A 6,000-nucleotide genomic window follows, 5' to 3' on the forward strand; every position below is an offset into this window, starting at 1 on the left:
CTCCTCTCTGCCCTGCTCTCACCCCATGTCCAGCAACCATGCCCTCTCCCCATGTCCAGCTACCCTCCTCGCCGCCGCTCCCTCCCCCTCCGTGCCGGGCCCCCTGCACTGACCTGACAGCGCCTCTCACCTCCATGTGAAAGCGCTACAGGCAGCAGCAGATCGCTCTGCTGCTGTCTGCAGCACTTCCACACAGAAGTGAGAGGCACTGTCAGGTCAGTGCAGGGGGCCCGATATGGAGGGGGGCAGGAGCGGTGGTGGGGATGGGGGGAGGGTGGAGGTTGGTGCATGCGATGTTCGTTTCCAGGCTCCAGCGTCAGCGTCCGACAGTCCGACTCTGTTTCCCTCTCTGTTCCACCCTCTGACATCATCACGTCTTGGCGCGAGGGCGGGACAGAGAGGGAAGTCTCTACTGCGCATTTGCAGGTGAGTCGGTCACTTGCCATTTATATGTTTGATATGTTAAAAAGCAGCGGTCCCAGCACAGAACCCTGGGGAACCCAACTATCTACCCTTCTCCATTGAGAATACTGATCATTTAACTCCACTCTCTGTTTTCTGTCAACCAGTTTTTAATCCACAATAGATCATTGCCTCCTATTCCATAACTTTCTAATTTCCTTGGGAGTGTTTCATGAGGTACTTTGTCAAATGTCTTTTGAAAATCCAGATATACAATATTGACCAGCTCACCTTTATCCACAAGCTTATTTACTTCTTCAAATAAATGTAGTGGATTGGTTAGGCAAGATTTCCCTTGACTAAATCCATGTTGGCTTTGTCTCATTAATCCATGCTTATGTATATGATCTGTAATTTTGTTCTTTGTAATAGTCTCTACCATTTTGCCCAGTACCAGCATCAGGCTCACTGGTCCATAGTTTCCGGGATCACCTCTGGAACCCTTTTTAAAAATCGGCGTTACATTGGCCACTCTCCATTATTCCGGCACCATGCTTGATTTTAAATTACATATTACTAACAATAGCTCCACAAGTTCATTTTTCAATTCTATCAGTACTCTGGGATGTATACCATCTGGTCCAGGTAATTTGATACTCTTCCAGCTTGCTCTGTCCCCCCTTCCACTCCTGACTATACCTCAGTGTATTCTGCCCCAGCAGCTAGAAAATAAAATCCTCAGTATGCAGGAGCTTCAGGGAAAATTTTGGGTGGCTCTGGGAATCTGCTGGAGTCATCCTTTCTTGAGCAGCAGCATTTAGGGAAAAGCCTCCGTTTCTGCTGCAATAGCTCCATTTTTCAGTGGTAATGGTAGTCATCTTCACAGCAGAGTGTGATTCATTCATCAGGGATATACTTCTGTGCCTTTCAGGATTAGGGACTGCTCCCCCCCCCCCCCCCAAACACACATACAATACAAGGACAGTCCCGTGGGAGTGTTCCTCAGAGAAGCCACAAAAGAACCCACAATTCTTTCAGACACTCTGAGTTCTTTAAGTAGGCTGTTTCTGGGTTCCAGGCTAAGTCTTCTCAGAGTCTGATTGGGGGACCAGGATCCTCCTGAAGAAAATTCTGATGATAGTAAGTGTCCATGTCCCCTGGCTGGGGGTCAGAACACCACTTGGTACTAGTCCAGCCCTTGTCCTTTACAAAAGAAAGTTGGAGAACAGAGTGGTGATGGTGATGACCTTTCCTTGAGGGGCTCCTCACTAGAGTCTGGAGAACTGTCCCCAGAGGAAGTTACAATCACTTATTGATCAAGTCATCTCCGCCTTTCGTATCTTCACAGCTTTGCAGGAGCAGGCTTCTGATGGTTTGGTTCAACTTAGTTGAGAACTTATTATTTTGCCTTACATTCTAGAAACAGAAACAAAACAATTTACATTCTTACATAATTATGCAATAGGAGAAAAGGAAAAATACAGTTACAAAATATCAACGAGAAAAGAAACCAGAGTCAGCTGAGTCCATGCATTACAGGCAAACAAATCAAGCTTCTCCAAATGCCTTAAAAAAAAATAAATGTGTTTTCAATATTGCTTTTTAATTATTTTCAGTTTGCAATGAAGATGGGAGTGAGTTCTACTCAATAGGCCCACATCAAGAAATGGCTATATGTCTATTTATATCCAGACAATAATTTGATGGGAGTGGGATGGCTAACTGATTTAAATATTGGGCATAATAAAGAGATCTGAAATGTGTGGAGGATTCAGTATGGAGAAGAGATGGCTGAGGGGAGATACAATACAGGTGTATAAAATAATGAGTGGAATGGAACAGGTAGGCATGAATTGATTTTTTATTCGTTCCAAAAATACTAGGACTAGGGGCATGCAATGAAGCTACAAAGTAATAAATTTAAAACGAATCAAAGAAAATATTTCTTCACTCAACATGTAATTAAACTCTGGAATTCATTCCCAGAGAATATAGTAAAAGCAGTTAGCTTAGCAGGGTTTAAAAAAGGTTTGTCTAGCTTCCAAAAAGAAAAGTCCATTAACCATTATTAAGATGGACTTGGGGAAAATCCACTGCTTATTTCTAGGATAAGTAGCATAAAATGTATTGTACTTTTTATGTACAATACATTTTATGGTGCTTATCTGAGAGACCTTATGGTGTTGGTGTCCGAGGATCTAAAGGTGAAGAAACAATGTGACAAGGTGACGGCCATGGCCAGAAGGATGCTAGGCTGCATAGAGAGGGGTATAACCAGCAGAAGAAAGGAGGTGTTGATGCCCCTCTACAAGTTGTTGGTGAGGCCCCACTTGGAGTATTGTGTTCCGTTTTGGAGGCCGTATCTTGCTAAAGATGTAAAAAGACTGGAACGGTGCAAAGAAAAGCTACAAAAATGGTATGGGATTTGCCCTGCAAACCGTACGAGGAGAGACTTGCCGACCTGAACATGTATACCTTGGAGGAAAGGAGAAATGGGTGACATGATACAGAGGTTCAAATATTTGAAAGGTATTAATCCGCAAACAAACCTTTTCCAGAGATGAGAAGGCTGTAGAACTAGAGGACATGAATTGAGGTTGAAGGGGAGCAGACTCAGGAGTAATGTCAGAAAGTATTTTTTCACAGAGGGTGGTGAATACGTGGAATGCCCTCCCATGGGAGGTGGTGGAGATGAAAATGGAATTCAAACATGTGTGGCATTTTTGCCTCTCTTACACATTATTATATTATACATGTTAATTTTTAGTATCATTCCTTCACTGCTTGATTTTATCTTTTTTACTTTAACTTTAAGTTTAATTTCACATTGCGTTATCATATATTTAATTTGTTGTCATTGTCTAGCATTCCTTTTCCTATATATATATATATATATATATATATATATATATATATATATGTCTATTTTCCTTGTAGACTCCTGATGCAGGCCTAGCGGCTGAAACACATCTATGTAGAGTCTTTTTTATCAATAAATGATTGACTTTGAAGCATTCATCTCTCCAGTCTTTGGTTTCTGTGCTCAAACATCCCACTTTTTTCTCCACATTCTGTGATTCCTCGTGGGGCATTCTGTTTCTCAGCCATTGGCAGATTTTCCTGAACACAGACCTCAGCTCTGACCCAGGCACAAGCATCTGATGTCACCTGACCTACTTTTGCATGCATGTGGCAACCTCTTTGCACACAGTGCCAATGAATCAGACAAGTCTTACATGTGCACACCAGAATATTCCAAGTTCCAACTTCTGTTCCTTCCTTGCCTGCAGTGCTGCGGCTCAAACCCAAGATAGAGAGCTGACCAGAATTTTTTTTTTTTAAATGTACCATTAAATTCTTGCAGGACTGAGTGAGGACAGGTTAAAGTCTTGCGGGGACGGGTAAGATTCCAGCAGACCAGGTAACATTTCTGTCCCCGTGCAACTCTCTAGCTATCGAGCAAAGTTGAGACAAGAGTGGTGGTTAAAACCATTACTTATTAGTTTTTAACGTCTGCTAGAATTTTGGGAGTTTATTTGGATTCCAAATTTTCATTACAGACACAGATCAATATATTAATCCAACAAGCTTTTTATACCATGCATAAATTTAATAGTCTATAAATACTTTGAACAAGATCAATTTTACTTAATTGTACAAGTATTGATACTAAGCTTTTGGATTACTGTAGTGTTATTTATCTTGGTTGTTCCAAGCAGTTATTAACAAAATTACAGACATTTCCAAATACGGCCTTATAATTGATTTACTCTTTTTAAAAATCTGATAGTATTTCTCCAATACATATGCAGGTTATTTGGCTACCAATATGTGCCAGAATCTTATTCAGATTTTTGTGATTGACTTATAAGGTTGTATTTGGTCTAGCTCCGTTATATTTTGCTAATCATTTTGTTTTTTCAAAGAGGTTTAAGTTATTGAAGAACCTCTTAGCTTTCCAAGCAGCAAGACTAAATAAAACAGTTGAATTTTATGCTTTCTGCTTTAGATTACAGGCATTTTAGGCACATGATTAAGACATGCCTGTTTAGGAAATTTATGTTAAATTCTGTAGATTAAGGATTATCAGTCATTTATTACCTTGTCATTGACTTTATTGTAAATTTTATTTTTTGTAATAATGTAACATTGTTAATTTCTGGTAATTTCCCCGATGTATTTTTTTTATAATCCACATAGAACTGAAAGGTAGATAGTGGACTATAAGATACTGTGTTATGTTATGTTATGTTATATATTCATTGTGGAAATCCTGAAAACCAGACCGGGTTGTGGCCCTCAAGGACTGGATTTGAGTACCCCTGCCAGAAATCCTTAATTTTTCCATACTATCCAGTCCAGATTCTACAAATGCATATATTCAGCCTTTTCTCTGTGCAATCTTTTGATCCTCCAGACTGCCAACTTTATGGAAAAAAACAAACTTTAACTTAATGGAGCTTATATGTGCATGCAGATGATCTTTGCAGCATTTGCTGGCATAATACAGAACTTGTTGTTCCTTGCAGAACATTCTAGTTGAACAAGAAGAGGAAGTTGATGACTTCATAGACTAATGTTGACAATGCAAGCGTTTCTAACAGATTAGAAGAAAGAGGAATTTGAAACAAGCAAGATAAGAATGGTGCTTTTGCAAAGTATGATAAGAGCACTGCCCATATTCCACAGTTTCACAACTGGGAGCTGCAGAGGCTGACCAAGAAGCAGCGCATGAGTAACACACTGGAGCATACATGCCCAATCTAATTTAGTTTGTCAGAATCTACTACCAGACATTTATACACACAGTTCTATTCCTGTAAAGGTCAGTCCTATAACTTGTTGCCCAATAAATAAATATTTGGACTAAGTGCTATTCTGTAAGCATCTGTGTAAGTTGCACAGCCCATAAATGCAATAGGGTGGAGCATGGGCGAGGCATGGGCGGAGCTGCCACTTATGCATGCCACTGTCAGAATACTGTAAGTTAAATGCACCCTTGTCACATTTATATGCCTGCAGTTAAGCCTGGTCTGCGGGGGTGTAAATGTTACATTTGCTGATGCCAAGTTACTACTACTACTATTACTATTTAGCATTTGTATAGCGCTACAAAGCGTTGCGCTAGAATCCCATAATGCAGTGGTTCTTCAAGAGCTGGGTGGTGTGCCACTAAGGGGTCCTTTTACTAAGGTGCGCCAAAAATGGCCTGGGTAGTCATTTCAGTTTTTAAGTGTGTCTGATATGTGCGCCGGAAAATATTATTTATTTTCTAATGCGCGGCACTAACTGGGCGGTAATCAGCCATGTACGCGCGCTGACAATTATCGCCCGGTTAATGCTCGAGACCTTACCGCTAAGTCAATGGGAGGCGGTAAGGTCTCAGACCCAAAGTGGACGTGCGCCAATTTTTATTTTGCCGCACAACCATTTTCATCCAAAAAAGGCCTTTTGACAGGTATACTGAAAAATGGATCTGTGCGCATCCAATACACGCAGCTACACTAGCACAGGCTATTTTTCAGTGCTCCTTAGTAAAAGAACCCCTTAGTGCTGAAAAACAAATGCATGTTTTAACATGAGTAATAATTTGGATTA

This window comes from Microcaecilia unicolor, chromosome 2, assembly GCF_901765095.1.
Source record: "Microcaecilia unicolor chromosome 2, aMicUni1.1, whole genome shotgun sequence".
Lineage (NCBI taxonomy): Eukaryota > Metazoa > Chordata > Amphibia > Gymnophiona > Siphonopidae > Microcaecilia > Microcaecilia unicolor.